Raw genomic sequence first — 19,101 nt, forward strand, 5'->3', positions numbered from 1 at the left:
ATCCTGTGCTTAGTTTAAGGGAGTTAAAAGGAAAGGTCGGAAAGATAAAACAGGCATAGTGGGCAAGCAATGTCAGTATTATTGGCAGATTTCCACTGACTGGATTGGAGCTGTATCAAATGATGCCTGGTAAGGATTTGGACTGGTATCTCTGATARGAAAACTCTGTGCAGTATGCACTGTTATTTTGCAGTAAGTGCCTTGTTTAATTTTATTTTGAAATAGAAGTGATTTGGCTGGCATGTAGGCTGCAATATCAAATTCAAGCAGCAGATCATGTTTGATTTTACTGATCTTTACTCATAAACATTGAAACACGAATATTTCTTTTTTACTGACCCCCTGCTATTCTTTAAGGTCCAGAGGGAATTTTACTTGAAGATCCAAAGAGCTTTTTAGACATATTTCACACATTTTCCACTAGCTCTTTGTTGAGATGTTGAGGCACCAAACACAAGATTGTTGTCATTTTGACAACCACATTACATTCTGAGATACACATGAATTCCTGCTGCAGAGGCAAACAGGCAAGCACTCTGTGACAACAGTGCTGATAAGAAGAGGTGAACAGAATAGAGCCATGTCTTTATGTGTGTATTTGCCTGTGTGCCGTGTATGTGACTGATCTGTGATAGGTTACAAAAAGAATGTTAGCCTGCCCTAGGTACCCGAATACTAAGTACCTGTTTTATTCTTTTTTCTTTTGTTTGTTCGCTTGTTTGTTCATTTGTTTCCTATTAACTGTTTCTRTGAATACAGAGATCAGGATTTGGCCTCCATTCACTTAACAGACAAACTTACAAAGCTGTGATTTTTTTTTTTTTTTTTTGTGTAGAAGTCATCCCTCTATTAATTAATTTCATTTCTGGAGCCATCACAATACACTTACTGAAGCTTTGTTGATAACTGCTCTAGCTCTTTTCTGTCTTAATAGTGCTTCCATAACTTAGGAGAAAAAAATAGTTTAGATTTTTGTTACAGTGTTGATTATATTTAAAGCATGTAAAAGAAAATAAAACTGAGGAGATTTTCACAACCTATTTCAGATAGAAAATATAAATGTTTAATTTTGGAGCATTAGTTGAAATAATGAAATCTTGAGATTTTTTTCCTACACAATTAAACTTGACMTAAGTAAGTCCACAGAAATATTTTTTGTTTTTGAATTCAGCCTGCCTTTAATATTTYATTGAAAAAAATTTTTACCTGATTTTTTCTTCTCTTTTCTCTAGCTGAAAACAAAGTTGATGGTAAAAGTTATTTTCTTATATATCTTTATTTTATTTGTACCTAATTCATTTTATAATCATGGATAATATGATAGTGATAATGACAGGCATCAAAACTAAGAGTGAAAAAGTATTGTAATTGGAATGAAAGGCAGCAGGACACAGGTAACCCAAATYCCACATAAAAACAGCTAGTATTTTTGCATTTTGACTCCACCTATGTAAATTTGTCTTCTGTTGTTGTACTGTCACCTATTGTTCTGAGTAGGAATGATCAGCTTTCTTTCTATATTTAAATCACTGTTTACTTTCAAACAGCAGTTGGATAAAGAAATACAAGTTAATTAAGGAACCTTAGAAACCAGTATAATTAACTACCTCTTTAGAAAATGGCCTTGTGCTATTTTCCTTTGGAATATAGTTATAGACCACCAAGGTGAAATGCTTTTCCTTCACTACTAAGGTTATATTTTTACTTCACAGTTACCCCATTGAGCATCTGGATAAAGGTGAAGCTTGAGGAGGTGACAAGGAAGGTGACTTTTACAGCAGAAATTGATGATGGAGTAGAGCTCTCTTTAGGCAGATTAATGGCTTGAAACACTGCYTCAGAGTTGTCCTTCTGTGTCCAGAAATGCTAATAGTTTCTCATGTCCTGTTATCTGTATCTTTTATCACACGATTAAATAATTTGTGGTAACTGAACCTTTTGATTTTAAACATCAAGGGGAAAAAAMCATCATTAAAGGGAAAAAAAGCAAAGCTGTAGTTCCAGCTCAGTTAATATAAGAAATACTTATATTTCGTATTTTCATTGCTTATTTTAGTATTCCTAATAGGCATCATTTTAAAATAAACAAAATTAGATAACACCATTAATGTTGTGACTTCTTTAAAGATTTATTGCATGGGCATATTTCAGCAACTGGTTTTCACCACAGGTCCCCCCAGTTTGGCAACTTTTGCAAGACACAAAAGAATCAAATGGCTTATCCTAAAATACATGATAGTTCCGTGACTGTGACAACAATGGAAGTAAATTGTAATGTSCTAACATAAGGCTTCCTCATAATTTAACTATGGGAAGTAGAAATTGGTTATAATAATTACCCAACTCTTTTAATGTAAAAGTAATATCTTAAAGTGAAATATTCTCAACAGGGCAAAATGTTCTTTAACAATTATATAAAGTGAGAGTTTAAAAGAATAGCAGTATGTGCTGGGATTAATGCTTCAAAATATTAATGTATTAATTGAAACCTTACTCAAAACTATAATTTAGTAACTCCAAATCATGTGAGAATGTTTGTTTTCTGACCATTGTTCTACAAGGAAAATAAACCTACATTTGTAGAGTTTCGAAAAAAGAATTATATAGTCAAAGCCTATTCTTAACATTCATGTCCAGAATAATAAGTGACATATAGATATACCACTTGTTCTCTTTCTTACTGCAAAGACATTATAATACCTTGAAAGAAAACATTAAAATAGTGTTACATTTTAACTGTTTTTTTTATTATTTTAAAGAAAAAAAAAAGTTTCTTAAAAAATATCAAAATTGAAAGAGTGGTAAGAAAACAAACAATGTAATCAAACAAATAGGAGACCTCCAAAAGACAGTTTCGGGTGCATATCCCCAGTTGGAGTCTGATACGTGATTCAGGGAGATAGTCAGAACTTTAAGAGTGGGATTTGCAAAAGTAATTCACTTGCTAAGAAAAGCTGCCTTAGTAGGAACTAGGAAGTAAGGAGGGAAAGAACAAAATGCTTAAGCCCACATTGGAGAATCTCTCTCTTTCTTACCTTTTCTCCCTCCAAATTATTTTATTTCCTTGACTGCATGTGTAATTGGAGATTTTTGCAGAAAAACCTGATGTTGAAGGAGATACTCCCACTCCTCTGTAATCCAGAGGTAAAATCTGGATTTAGTTTTCAATTTTTCCTGAAATGTGTGAACCTGTTTAAACTTTCATAAGAATACTTGTTTAGGCCATGGGCATCTAGGGTCAAGTTTCCTTCATCTATGTGATTAATTCATTTTGCAAGGACTAATTAAATAATATTCAGGTCACAGAAAAACTGTGGAAGTCTATACACTGAGGTTTGCTACAAATATGTTCCTCAGGTACCATTCAAAAGGGTGTTCTTTTCCCAGAGAGAGATTGAGGAGGTAGCAGAATTGTTCATCTCCTGATTGCAGGAAACAAATATGAAATAAATTCACCTGCTTTCRGTGGGTGTCCATGTCACAAGCAAGAGAACAGCGGAAAAGCAGCAAGAGTGCTGCAACTCCCACTCTCCAAAATCCTAAAATATAAACAGCTGAAGTTAAGGTATGTCAGTTGTAACTGGCAGTGAATGCAGATTAAAAAGTGACATTGCATCTTAGTAAAAAATCAAAAAGGGCACATTCTATAAAGGCAGCTATTACTATGAAGTCAGTTTGTGGAAGACTGGAATGGTACATAAAGATGTGAATGGTATATAAGATGTTAAATCAAATGAAAATATGTAAGTTGATAAACCATGCCAAAAAGTAGAGTTCCTCTGAGTAAGTCAGAGAGATCTGAGTTACTCTGACAWTGACTGAGTGACATAGGAATTACTGAGTAAATAAATATGTTTATAGATGTGTCAGTCCTACATTTTCTGATACTATTTTTATTTTATTCCACTGCACAGAGTGTACTGAATGACCAAAATGTTCTGAAGCAATCTTTAAGAGCTGTTAGGAAACAGTTTACAAGCTGGAGTGAAGTCTGAGTTGAGCAAACTTGAAAGGTTTTGGAGGTTTGATTTAGCTAAGCATATGAAGTGAGTATTTATTTGAACCTRTTTAACTTCTTACAGTTTGCTTTTCTTCTGGATCCAAATGACTCTTTCTAAGCTATCTTTGAACTGTGGCTGCAATAAAGGAGAAAATATTAACAGCTTTTAGAGTGTTTGAGCTTTAGCTGGCAGGRAGTGGGTTTTTTTGTGCCAGTAAAATTTACCAGATTTTGACATTTTATTTTCTATGTCTGTAAAATGCTGATATTTTGTGATAAAGATGGATAAAAAAAGAAAGGATGAAGAGGCAGAAAGAGAATACCATAGAGCAGTAACAGGATGAGAGTTTACATAAGRTGTAAACTATGCAGGCTCCAGGTCCCTGTGTTTTTTATTATAGGCTAGAAATACTGTTAATTCCCTGGGGAGTGAATCCATAATATAATGACATTTCCCTTAAAACAATTTTTTTAATACAAATACACATAAAAAGAAACACACAGATAATACTCCAGATAGAACTGGAAAAGTTTTAAAAGAAAGTCTTGCAGGACCCTGGTAGGAAAAAATCTTGAAGCTACATAAAAGACCAGTGTAAAGAGTTAACTGAAGGTAAAATTTTTGTGCACACCAGGAAATTTCTGTATGTTACCTTGAACTACAGTGGTGGGGAAAGGCTTAGAAACTATTCTGAGTGATCAAATGAGGAAATACTTTGAAGGACGCAGCTTGATCAGGAACAGAAAATAGTTTTAGGAAAAGAGGAAATGTATGCATTGCTGACTTTTTGGAATTTTTTTAAGAACACCACCAAAGCTTCTGAATTGGAGAGGGAATATTGAGCCGATATGTTCAGMAATCTTTTGGCAACATTTTTTCAGATGTGGAAGATTTATATAAATAAATGCCTGAAGTAATAGGTTGATTCCTTGAACTAGAGAGGATGACTGAGAAAGGTTCCTGCTGAGAATTTGAGGAGTCACTGGTAGACAGGGACACTTGTGTGGATAGTATAAGAGCACCTGATTTGGGCCAGCTATATGAAAGCTTCCCTAAGGCTTCATACAACCAATTAAGTRTGTTATAAGACTACAACTAGCTCATGTGAAAATGTTGACTTTAGCARGACCAAACAGAGGCATAAAGAGTGTACAAGAGCTGTTAAGATTAAGAAATGAGACCTTTCATCTTATTTCATTGCTTGTAGAATGAATAGACAGAGATTTGCTTCAGTGTTACATGAAAATTTTTCAATTTCTTTTTTACTTTTTTTACTCTTAGAATTGACTATGAATAGTTCTTAGTGTATATTTGGTATTCAGGTGTCACTTTTCAAGCTCTGTGATTGATGAGATATAATACTGTATTATTTCTGTTGCCTGATTAGCTGAGCAAGTAGAAAGTGCCCAGTCCTGTTGCTACAACTGTTAGACCAAATGAACATAGATGAGCCTTGTGCCAAAAAATCTTTTGCTTTCTTACTTCTTTGCAAGGAGTATGAGACTTCATATGAAGTCTCATAGTACTCAGGCATCATTATTTAAACACATAAACACACTGTGTTACAGACTTCCATAAATTATTGGAATTAAAGCTCAGATACCAAAATAAGTTAACAATTTGTGAATATAGTTTGTGATTTATTTTCCTTGTTTTTCTAATTATTGGTTACAAATTCAATCATTATATTTAGCAATTGACARTGGTATCCCAGCTATTTCTTTTTGAAATTATCATAGGAAACAGAAAAAAAGGAACAGAAAAACAATAAAATTACAAGTTTGTAAAACTGTAGAGGCAGAAAGGGGCAGGCATTTCAGCTACATTACTGTTTTTTTCAAAAACTTCAAATATATCATTTTTACAATCATTGATAAAATATTAAGATTCAAAACATTTTTACAAAACAGATTTGTTTCCTTGACGGTGTTGACATCGGATGCTAACATCAATCATTCCAATAATTATTAATTTTAGAAAAAGTTTTCCAGCAGTGACAAGTGGTCTCAGGTTCATTATATTATTAACACAAATCCTGAGTGTATTAGTATCAAGGTTTGTAAAAAAACTAAAAACAAAGCTTACCTTTCTCCCACCTCAGACAAGGATGACCTCTTAAGAGAGGGTTTCTGTCGAGCTTTAATCTAGGTCAAAGAGAAAATGGCTTTTGTGTATGCCTAACATAGAAACCGTACAGGGTTAACTTTTCTTCTTTCGAATTACRTGATTAAAATGTTCGGAAGAGTAGGTCCATGTTAAAATATCCCCAAATTACTGTGCATTTTTTCAAATCTCTGGCTTAGATTTCAAATTTAGAAGTAGCTATGTCTACTCGTGTGCTCTCCTCCAACTGTCCAAGTCTGCTTTCWGTTTTACAGATCATTTGCAGAATCCACAGATACATATAATTATTGCCAGTCTGAATACCCTTTGGTATTTGGTACCAGAACAGCCTGTATGTTGTGAGAGGAGGCTTACCTATCGGTAACATTTCRTGATCAGAAATCCTTAACAGTATCTGACAGCCACCAATGTAAGAATTCTGTGTTGTGTCTCTCAGTGACATATCACARTATCTCACTCATGGTGATTTTATTCTTTGGAAAACAAAGGCTGGCRTTTTGCATATATGGCGTGCCCCCAGAATCAGAGCCCTACCTGCATGTTCTTTTTTTCCTGATTCTACTCTTCTTGGAGCTTTTTRTTACTCTTTATGGAACTGACACATTAACACTGCTTGCCCCAAATTCAGACTTGATGGTGCAAATCCTATAATTCTTTAATGCACTCTTCTGTACTTGAGAAGTTCAATATTCTCATAGCTAGATTCTGCAAATGCAAAGAGTGGAGACTCTCCTGGGAGAGATGAAAATGTGTGCTCTATTAGATCCTGAAGACAAATCACTGCCAAATGGGGGAAAAATTTTAATCACTCCATTAAATTTTCACACATATTAGGTGTTTAATTTAATAAATAACTATATAAGGACATATAAAATACATGTTAATTATTTTGGAAGAGAAGTAATGCTACTTTCTCAGAACGTACGGTTTTGAAAGTTAGATAGCATCAATTATTACCCTCCAGTTTTCTAGATTTCTGTGTGCTATATTTAATGATCATGGACCTCTTCAAAAAATATATTTACTTGACTTTTCAGTGTGTTTACTATAATCTCTGTATAGCAAAGGAACATTGGCATAAAGACAGCCACTACATTTCCATTTTTGATCAAATGTGTTGTTGATACCTAGAAGTGGGTGGACATTCTTCATATCTRACAAATGATCTGCTGGGCAATTTTAATGACCAGTACAGCTCTACGTGTTCTGCTGTTTTCCAGGTATGGTATTTAGCATAGTCAGCACTGCTGTAAATTTCTCCACACCAGTTAGACGAATTGAATTCAATCTTTTATGTGCCTTGGGAAACATCCAACATGTTTCCGATTTTCTTCTGAAATACTGTTGACTTGGAGCAGGTGCACCTTAAAATAACAAGAGCTTATCAAGACACAATAGTTATCTTTCTGACTCCTTAATTCTTTCCTGTTGTGCACACCTGGTCACATATGCCTCATGAATTCTGTAGAGCATACCACAGCCAACCATGAAGAAAGATTTTGTGTATGTGTGTGTGTGACAGGGCATGATAGCTGTTTTAACAGCCAGTATAGGAAACAGGCAGAAGAACACTGTTGACATGAAGGCTGTTCAGAAGCAGTATTATTGTGTTATTACTGTTGTTATTGTGCTAACCTCTTGTGTTATTTTCCGTAACGATTTCGCTTTTATTTCTTCTGCATAATAGGTACACATTTATTGTTGTCAAGCATATTCTTGAACAAAATTTGTTGATGTAGCCGTATGTAATTTTAATTTTGTTTTGCAAAAATCATAACATTAAAGTCAAGTTATATTTTGAAATATGTTTTCATAAATGTATAAAAACACTATGAATAGCTTCCAATTGTATGTACATAAATATATATTCCATGTATCTCCTATAAGAGAAACAGGCCTAGAATACATAGCAGACTGTAGCCATAGTCGTCTTTTCTTTTTTTTTTTCCTTTTGAGGTCCATGTAAATAGTTGATTTTGGTGTGTGATGTGATCATCTGTCTGTTATGGCAATGTTAGAAGTTCCATAATGTAAAATAGATTGGAAGAAGAGAGACTTAGAAAAAACCTCATATGATAATATTTGTGATGGAATGAAGTAGTTAACTCGTCTATAAATGGATTTGTGAAAAGTGATCGATGTTATGGATCATTGCTCCTACTAACAGAAAGAATCTGAACTTGGAGGAGCTGTATTTCCCTGAATTACATACATGTGAAGCTGAGAGTTAGAGACACTGAGTTTCATTCAAGTTTCAATTCAACTTGAGTTCAATTCATTAAGCATAGATTCTGACCACAGGCATTTCATCTTATTTATTGTAATATTAAAAAAATAGCAAAAAGAAGGAGATACATATTTATATATATCTCACTGCTTTGAGGCAAAGATTCTTAAACTAATGTCCTTGAACTGTGGGCTCCTCAGTGATACAGCTAGTTTCTTTCTGCTCTTCCTCACATATTCTGGTATTTTCTTACCTGAACAATGTGTAGTAGAAGAAAAAAATCAGCTAGTTATTTGGAACCTGCAATTACAGAGCAGCATCAATTCTTGGGTTCTCACCTTTCACTGGATATGAATTTWAAAAAAATAGGTTGCTAGGAGAAAATGGAATGGGAAAATGAAGGTAGCCTGGGTAGTAGCTGTTTCTCTTTTCATTTTGGCTGCAAATACTTAATATTCTGCCCATATTTCTAGTGTTTTATCCTATCTACCTGCTGTTTCTTGTTTTCCTGGCATTCAGCCTTTCTTTGGCTGAGCTGATAAGAGGCAGCTGGCTCGAAGACTCCTTATTTTTCTCTAACTCCGCAGCAGCTCAGTGTGGTAGGTGCCAGCTGTGGAGGTGGAAGAACTTGGGATAGACCAAGATCCTGGAAGAAAGGCAGAGAAAGAAAGAAGGCATAATTAGAGAGATGGAAACCAAAGAGAGAGTGTGCTAGAGTGTGATGTTTCTGCAGATATAGAAGACAAGGACTGTACTGAAAGAAGGCTGAGAAGGAGATTTATTCTCTGCAAAGATGTTCCAAAAAAGGGAAGACCAGAGATGGTGAAAGAGGAGGGGTTTTATTTGGAAAAGGATTCTTAGATGTTGTTTTGTTATACCTTTTAGATTACTTAATTAGTACTTATGAAAGAGACAATAGGACAATACTCTCGATTTTTCAATTCACATTTGTATTTAACATACAAATAGTAAATCTACTAAATATGAAAGGGAAAAAACAAACATCTTMAGATGTCTAGCAATTTGTAATACTTTCTAATCTAGTTTATTTTTTCTTTGCATTTCTTTTTAGCTGGCTTTGAAAACAAGAAAAAATATTTAAAGATGCCCACTTTAATGCTTTCTGTATAGCTGGATCTTTGCCTGTTATTATTTCCTTCAGAGAGATTACTGTATGGAATGTTTTTTCATCTCTTAAATGTGTTGAATTCATTCAACAGTATTAAATACAGAAGCAATCGTTTAATATGTATAAAATACAGCCATATATTTTATGTTTCTTAATGTCTTTTTTGCTGGAATGTTCACATGAATACTTGAATACCAAAAACCTGGACTGGAATATCTGTGTCTAAATATCTGTTATGAGTTCACTTAGCAAATCTCTATGTGAATTAGAAACATTTTTGATTCCCAATTGTTTCATAGTGCCCCTAGTTTTGACTGGTGATGCTTGTTTTAGGCAAGAATAATAAAAATAATGTGAAGGACAGGATAGTACTTAAGCAGATGTTAAGCTTATTCTTAATCATGCCAAAGGGATAACTTCATTCACCTTAAACACCACATTCATGAATTTTAAACTATGATCTTGCCTCCTYCTTCTCATCTACAAACTGAGGGGTGTCTATTCTTTTTTAATTTCTCCTTTTAAGAAGGTGAGGTGCCCTTCATTATGCTAGTTGTCCCCTTTATACTTTCTCTCTGTCCAGTATAGCTGTGTTGAGATGCAGAGATAATACATCTACATAAAGATGTGGGTGTACTAAGATTTTAAACAGTGGCAAAATTATGCTTTGTTTTACTCTTCTCACAAACCCTTCTTGATGTTGCTTAGTATTTTGTTAGCTTGGGCAGCTGCTGCTCACAGAAATGTCACCTGCTTCAATAGTAGTAAACATTTCCCTGAGATCTTCCTGAAGATGTACACTAACCKGTGTCACAGCTTTATGCAGACTTTTTCTATTCTACAGAAATGGCGTCACACTTAATATAGGAACCTTCTGTGGTTTAGAGAAGTCAGAACCTAAAGGTGGTCTGTTGTTCRTATTTGGTGAGCAGACAGCTATTTTCTTTAGTCACCTATCTCTCTGAAACATCTTTCTATAGTTGTTACCTTTTATAACATATATGCTCTCTTCTTTCTCCCAGAAATAGAGGGAGAATCTGCACAGATTGACTGTAACTAGGCTGTGAGACAGCAACAGAGAGCTAAAATTARGGGCAGTGGGAAACTAATTAGAATTTATTTACTCAGTTAAGCATTTTGTGAATTGTAAAGATTTTGTGAATGTACTGCTTCAAATTAAAAGTCTTTCAGAGTAATTCTTTTTATAAATAACTCTTCTTTTTATATATATTATGAAGACTGGCTGCTACATCTTAAAATARCTTCCTTTGTTTTTAGGTCAAATTGTCTTGTTGTAATTAGTAATTCAACACTTCCTTCAAGAAAATGAGCTTTAAGTATGTTGATTATGAACAAGTTTTTCTGAATAGCTTACAAAAATCATTCCAGTTAAAATTATACTGAAAAAGGTTCAGTAGTTTTCTACATATTATAATGCATATATATAATTTCTGCATATTATAATGATTAACATATCATAATGACATGAAATTTTTAACAAAATAATTTCAAAAAACAGAATTTTAACACAATTTCAAAATTCTCAAAAATATTTTTATTATACTTTTTCTTTCCCTCAGAATTTCTGTTTCAAGAATTCCAACAAGAACCAAGAKGTATGTTAAACCTTACTGTGTTTCATTCTCAGTTCAAGAAGAATGTCTTTATAGGTTATACCCATAAGAAGACTAACACAAATTTAATAGTACTAGGTATATTAAAACCAAAAAACCCAACAATCCTTCCAGAAAAAGGTGCTAATATTTCTTCCTCTCTCAGGAAAAACAAAAAAAGAAATGTTTTTTAATAGTCTTTGTGCTTAAAACTCCAAATTTGATGRCACTGAATGTTATTGAATATAATAGAACTAATAATCATGTTTTYAATTTGCTGTCAGACCTGTATAAAGTGAGTTTATGTAGTTATCAAAATGCACATATGAATTCTTTTCTATGGATGGAGAATGCATGCACACATTCATACAAGTTRCACAAGAAAAAAGGATGCAAAATTTGTAGTTGATCTGAGTAGTCCTTCATGCTATCTCCATCATAACTCTAGCAGTTATTTTACCACAGAAAATTTTGGAACCAGGCAGTATCATACAGTGGCAGAAAGAGTATCTTCCACTCTATTACATAGTAGTAGTTCAGCAAAAGTGTAAATTGCCAAAATATCATAAAATGTGTTTTGAGTTAAGAAAGACCTATTCTCTGAGGAGATGGGGGCAGGTTTAGCTCAGTTGGTTAGAGCGTGGTGCTGCTAATGCTAAGGTCGTGGGCCCCAGTCCCTGTATGGGCTATGCTGAGGGATGGACTAGATGACCTCCAGAGGTCCCTTCCAACCTTGCCGTTCTATGATTCTGTGGAGACCAGTGTTTCTGCCGCTCTGATATCTCAAACTGTTAAGAGTCACAAATGGCTCAYGCACTACTCATAGTAATAGTTGCCATTATGGCACCATTGTAAGAAAGTCTTTAACACTCTAGGTCAAACCCCAAAAAGATAGTTTGATATTTTTAATTGAAAATCTGACAGTAAATAATTTCTTGAATGAAAAAAATATGGTCTGTTCACATAACTACATATGATATTTGTGCAGCCAGTGTGAATTTGAAGAAGAAAATTATCTATTTTTAATTGTGAATAAGTTTCTATTTTGTTGAAAAAAATTCTCCAAAAGCTCTGAAGTTCCCTCATCTAAGATTGGAAGAAGGARAACATCTAAGGTGTCTCGGTATTTCAGAAAGGATTGTTTCTTTTTTTTTCTTTCTTTCTCCCCCCCCCCTTTTTTTGGTAAAAATATAATAAAGCAGAAAATATAGGTTTACTCCTTTAAAATAATGAAACGTCTTTCTCAGGTAGTAGATGTTGTATTCAACATCTTCTTAGGATTGTTCCAGTATTAGTCCTTGTCATATTTAACCGTATGTTAATAGGCAAGTACTGAGCCTCTTGTTGGGTGACAAAGATGTTTGGTCCTGTTACTTGACAGGGACCAAATACTACTATCCAGTTCTCTGAATATATTTTAACTATTTTACCTTTGAAACACAGACACAGATCCATTGTTTTAGGTAGTCTGTTGTCTATTGTGCTTACACAATATTTCTTGGCTTCTGCATAACCTCATATGTTTGCTGGCAAATATTTTGCCCATTGTGAAACAGAAGCTGGACACATCTTTTTATGTTACTCTTTTCATCTTTATCAATAGTAATAGAACAAGTCATGGCTTTTACAGAAGAAAATAAGATGACATAGGGGCCTCCCTTGCTATACTTTGCCACCTTAGTTCTTTCAGTCTGCAGAAGGGACAATTCTGAATCACATAGGAGGCTGATATGCAAGGTCTAAATTCATCTCACAAAAAGCTAAGGAAAATAATTTTCAAGGTWATGCAACTATTGGAGATTTTCAGTTACAATCTTAAAGAAATCAGTCCTTCCAACTGAAGTGGGATAGGCAGGGAAATAAGGGAACACTCCTGAGATGTGATATCTTTCATATAAGGCTGTTCAAAACAATAGAAAGCAATGATGTTTTCTCAGTAATTTGTAATGCAATAAAAGATGGGTGCATCAGATATGGAATGCACCGTATTGTTCACAGCCAGTGGATGCTTAGTGCAAGATATCAGTGGATTTAGGTATTTTTAAAAAACAGTGTTCACACTCATGTCATGCACAATGACAACCTGAYGGCAGAGTAACTGCTATTGTAATTTATTACAGATCTGTAGAAATACCATATCTTTCCTGCAGAGATAATGAAAAAGATCTTAATGTCTYTGTGTTCCTGCTCATTTTTTTTTCATTTTCTTTTAAATACAAATTTTTCCCAATTCTAAATTCTATTCAGTGACCTCTAACCTCATCTGTTTTCAAGGGCACTTCAATTTAAGAGCAGCAGTAACAGCCACAGGAATAGCAGAAGTAGCAGCAGCAGGGATTCTGCCTGTGTAGCTCTGAGAAGTATTTCAGCAATGAAAGGGATAATTGTAGCTCCCTGTCTCTGCTGTAATTGAAAATCTAGTATAGTGCTTTTTCCATTTAACTTTATTGCTTGAGTTCAAATCATTGTACAGGAGGGAAAGCAACTCTAGGATAATGTCTCTAATGTTGGTTTCCTGTCCATTCACCAGTTTAAAGCCTAGCATTAAAGTTAAATGGAAGAGCAATTAGATATATTCAATTATTGAAGAGCAAAAGAAGCATAATTATAAATTTCAATAGTGAAAAAGTACTACTTGCAAAATATTTATTTACTAGTCTCTCAGATTATCTCCAAGGAACTGGAAAATTAGTAACTTGTCAACATAACAATCCATGTAATCTGTGCTGAATTACAATGGAAAACTTTTTCCACTGTGGTATTTACAAAAATATGGAAGCAAAATGGCTAAAGCTATTCCATTGTTGATAAAGCACAACCTTAAATCTGCTTAAAGTGCTGAGTACTCTCACTTCCTATTCAGGTCATTGCACAGTACTCTTCTGTGGTAATAATTGTTCTAACACAACATGGTTCTCAAACATTCTTAGCTTGCTTCTGGTAACCTGATAACTGAGTTTAGTTTCTACAACAGCATACATATTAACAGAAAGACAGTAACTTTAATCATTCTTAAAGCAATTGAAATATATTTTGATTATTTACAGAGCAGTTCTGAAAATATGTGCAARTTGTACATTTGAACAGTATATTCTTCTCATAAGCAGCAGACTCATAACAACTGATGTTCTGTTCACCATGAAATGGAAGCAGTTGGATTCTGTTTTCAGAGTAAAAGCGGTGTAGATAATCTGCAGTGATGAACCCAGTAAAGTTTTGTTTTGTCCTTATTTGTACCTTTTTTGTGTGTCTTTCAGCTAATAYGAATATAACTACTATGAATTTACCTCCTAGAAAATTAGACCAAACATTGTTTTAATATTTGATACATGGGAATAGAGAGAGATACTCAATATTTTGCAGCAGCAGAGAAAATAAAGGCAGAGAAAGTAAGTTCCAAGGGATGTAATAAAAAGGAGCTGTCTGTCTGCCCTTCTGAAAAAGAGCAAGCCTCTTTTTCTGCTTTTGTACTTTTTATTAGCTTTTTTTTCTTTAAGGTGGACATTTCTAGTACGTGTACCTGATTTAAAGAGATGGTGACTTTCAGTTAGACTTCTCATTCTAAATCAATTAAAGGATTTTTGAAACATCTGTATATACCTAATCCATGTCCTATAAAGAGTCAGTCATTCTGTGCTAGTGTTAAGAAGTGCGGTGGAACACAGATGATGTGCAGACAAAGGGGCAAAACAAACTCCATGACTAGATTAAAATTTGARGAGAGGGGGTGGGTGTTTCGTCATTACTTGGATTAATTCATGTAAATTTTTTTCCAGTATAAACAGAACTGRGAAACAGCCAATATTAACAAATAACTATATGTTATATGCAAACTGATCTGCATAACACGAGCCGTTGCACAATATGTATAATATATGTACTGATTCTTAAGAACACCTCTAAAATGTACATCTCTCACATCCCATATGTTTGTAGTACTGGTATTTCTGTAAMTGGTTTTCAGATTTAAGAAATGAAAGAACAATTGGACTGTGCACTTAAGTAAGGTGCCAGGAACACTGAGTAAAATGAATGAGATATCTGAGCATAAACGTAGTAATAAAATTACACTGAAAAAAGGATGTACTTCTTAATTTAGCTACTCCTAAATGTAGCTGTAGAACAGATGAAGATGCTGAAAGTTTGAAGGAACTGTGGAAAGTATTTCAGAGATTATGAGGTGAGCGAAATCACTCTACAATTTAAAGGATAGTTAAMCAACATAATTCATTTACCATATTTTCAGTTACTCAGTGAGACTGAGTGTTTGGCTGTGTTTAAGATTTTAGTCACTTGCTATTTATCCTGCAACAAAATGTTTTTTTACAGGCCATTTTGCCTGTGTTCACAGCCTTCAACAAATAGTTCCAGTTAAATAATCCGTTCTACTTGCATTATAATCTGATGTGGATCAGTTGCTGAACACATTCACGGATCACTTCACAACATCGCAAGCAATAGCGTCTATCACTGAACAGCTACTTCATAACTTTACTTAGCGAAACACACAGAATTTCAAATTACTAGACAAATACATACAGTTGACTCCTAGTCAAGACTTTCAGCTAATGATGTTAAAAAAAGTATGTGATGATTAGAAACTTTATGGTTACTGTTCACAAATTGGTTCACCGATTGGTTACTGTTTTAAATGAGTTTATTTTTTTCTATTCTATCACTTTAACTTTTGGACATACAGTTTCAGTTTTAATGGGAGTAGCACAATTAAGTGTAACTAATAGAAGGTTTACGTAACGTATAAAGGTAAAAAATGTTGTTGATGCTGAATGGATGCAAAGTTGTGCTCTTCCTAGTGGAATAGCCTTTACAGCTGCAACTGGTTCAGCTTCATGACATTCTACAAGGCRTCAGTACCTGTCAGAGTCTACACAGCAGGATATTTTATGCTTGTGTAATGTAAATTACTCTGCAAATATGTGGGTATAAAAAGCTATAAAATTTTATGAATGAAGAATTAGAAATTCAATTAAAGAATATTGTGACCATAAAATATAACAATATTATATCTAGGGGAAAAAAGCTRAACAAATTAACTGAGAAGAATTATAGCTTTGAGAATGATTGTATTTGTTCAGAGGAAAATCATTCCTATAAATAAAAGCCAGTACTGTTTGATCAGGCAATTCACATATACTGTGAATCATGAATACAATTAAAATTTGATTTTCACAGGAGTACATTGGCAGGGTTCTTCTATCTCTCTTGGTATAATCAAGGTGAACTGTAAGGCTTCTTTACCTTCTTTCAATTCATAAGGATTATGTCTTCAGTTGTGTGAGGTGATGCAGCATGTGCCAGAATTATTGTACAGTATWTGTTTGTAAGAAGTGGTAGTTCCAGTGACTGGTAATTCTGCCAGGTATTCTCTGAGGTGATTAATTGTTACTCCTTATTTCAGTAAGTGACTAATTTATGTTGTCAGAGATTTACTGCCTGCAATTTGGCATGTGGCAGAGTGATTCCCAACTGTACTTTCCGAGTTACTTCAACTGCAGCAAGGCTGGAGTAATTATAGTGTGGTGTTAGTGGAATGTCAATGGAAGCTGTAAAGGTAAACCCAGAGACGTGTAGCAGGCTCTCTTCTCTTCTCCAGTGTAAATGATACTGCTTGCTACACCTGATTCCGTCTGCAAGGAAATACTGATAAACATAGAATTTTATATACTTTATCATCATGTTAGAAGTGCAGGCTGTCAAAGACATAATTTAGATAACTGTGATATGAATAGGAAGGAAAACCTAGGACTGTGAATTGTTGCTCATACCTTTTCAACTTCAGATTGGAATAGGATGTTATTAGTGTAAGATACGAAAGAGAGAAATTTCCTGTTCCCATCCCTATGTTCAGTGTGCTAATACACAAATATTGAAGGAGGTAACACTAAACACCAACTTCTGGTTTTCCAGCCAATATACGGTAGCTTGACTAGTTCATATACCCATTTCTGCACCGTACAACCCTAGGCTGTTCCTTGAATCACTGCTTCAGAGACACACACGGTATGATATCATTTTTTACCCTTCTTGATAAATTAAAGTGATTTCCAAGTAAATTCCAAGTGGTTTCTCTGTAGCCATGAGGGACAGACTTTTTTTTTTTTTTTTTTTTTTTTTTTTTTTTTTTTTTGGTTTTTTTTTTTTTTTTTCTTTTTTTTTTTTTTTTTTTTTTTTTAGATTTTTTTTTTTTTTTTTTTAGTGGATGAAGGGTGGATAAAAGGTGTGTGGGAATAAAGGTCATGTTTTTGGCTAGTAGGAGCATCTATGATCAGTTTTCCTTGAAGTTGCATTCCATAATTAAACACATTACATTACATTACTGCATTAAACACCTACCACAATTGTCCAGAACCATCTACAAACACATACAATTTCTCTATTTTGAAATTAAATAGATAATTGTCACACAGCCAAGTCTGAAACTAATCCTAAAGTCTGCTACTGAAGTAATTGTGACCTCAGTTTTAATGCCTCAAGAGATTTCTTTACCAAACTTTGTAATAAATCGCCAGCCTTGCTTATGGATCAGGCAAGGGATTTTCACATTGGTAAAAGGTTAAGCAAATCTATGTGTTGTTGATATTTTTAATTTACATCTTTAATGAGCTGTAGCGTCACTAGGATTTCTAGTTTGGTTTCTCTACGTTTTAGTACAAAGGACTTGAGTTTACCACCGATCTACTGGCAGTCATCTCATGTGTGCACAAAATACTGAAACATAAGACTTTAAGAGGCAGAAATCCTATAGCTCTCATTTACTGCAAACTTACTTCATTGCACAAAGATAGAGTACTTTCCATAAGCTTCCATACACCAATGCAAGCAGCATTTTGTGAGCATAGGGGCTTCATATTAAAGGGCTTCATGCTGCAGGATTTTATATTGAAATAGTAAAATTTTAGGCTTATAAAATAATGTGTCTCTTTGCAACCAGAAGTACTGAAATTATTAAACAGGACTTTTTATACCTCAAACACTGGTACTAATAAGATTATGCTACAAATAGTTTTTTTTTTTCACTGTATGAATATAAGTAGAATCTTATTTGAATACAAAGCTGGTATTTTCCACTGAAAACCTTTGTGAAGATCAGTGCAAATTCTTAATGGTAAAATACCTTTTAAAATGATTCTTCTGAAATCCTTACAGATCAGAGAGGATAATGTGTTAATAGTGGTGTGACTATTAGCAGATGGAGTGCTTTGATGAAGAATAGCAAACTAGGGTAGCAAACAAGAAAACCAAACTAGTGTGAAGAACAAATGGTGCTGTCTTAAATTACTCTTTCAGCTTTACCAGGACACTTCTATTTCAGTTTTTTAGATTTTAGAACTTGCTTTTCCCTGCAGACTAATTTTTCATTTATTGGCTTTTTCTTTATGCTTATTTATAGTTCCCTGAGAGGGTTTTTTTATATATATATATATGTACTGATGTTAGCTAGAAATAAACCAAGCTGGAATCACAGGAGACTGGAAGATGGCTGGAGGAAAAATAAAGAATACCAAAACATCTTTTAAAGACATATGGCAGTGTGCAAATTGATGTCTTTGTGAATGCCAGCACCTTTGCATGCTTCAAAGTAGTATAAAGGGAAGAGGATCTGGTTGTGACATTCAGTTAAAGTGACAGTGAGCCACCAATGCTTTAAAGCCATGACAAGAAAAAATGTAGTCCTGTAGTGTACCTGTCTCCAGTAGCAGTAGGGAAATATCAGTGTGACTACAAACAACATTTGAGATCCTAACAAGAAACAGTGTATTTTTAGAAAGAATTGTATAGTTTATTCATAGGACAGGCTTTGATGTCGCATGAGGTACTTTTCTGGCCTATGTTTTAAAACAATAATATAATAATTATAATATCTGTAGGTGTACTGCCTGTCTGAGCCAGGGGCTGAAGGATGAATTTCAGTGCAACATATTATCTAACATAATGTCCTTCTTAAAAAAATTACCCCAACATGATTTCTGTTACACAAGAAAATAT

General features: G+C 34.0%; 1 long non-coding RNA gene across 1 annotated transcript in view; it reads right to left on the bottom strand.

Annotated features, from left to right (window-relative positions):
- Nucleotides 1-2,110: 2,110 nt before the first annotated feature.
- The window catches only part of LOC146585555 (uncharacterized), a 34,411-nt gene continuing 17,420 nt past the window's right edge, over nucleotides 2,111-19,101 (bottom strand). Inside the window, exons 2-4 of the long non-coding RNA XR_014897996.1 lie at nucleotides 8,843-8,998; nucleotides 6,087-6,145; nucleotides 2,111-2,217 (exon numbers count right to left, since the gene is read on the bottom strand). This is a non-coding gene — a long non-coding RNA (uncharacterized LOC146585555). The remainder of the gene's footprint in view (nucleotides 2,218-6,086; nucleotides 6,146-8,842; nucleotides 8,999-19,101) is intronic.

The sequence above is a fragment of the Rhea americana genome, unplaced genomic scaffold (genome assembly GCF_003343005.1).
Source record: "Rhea americana isolate MKP2758 unplaced genomic scaffold, rheAme1 scaffold_8, whole genome shotgun sequence".
Lineage (NCBI taxonomy): Eukaryota > Metazoa > Chordata > Aves > Rheiformes > Rheidae > Rhea > Rhea americana.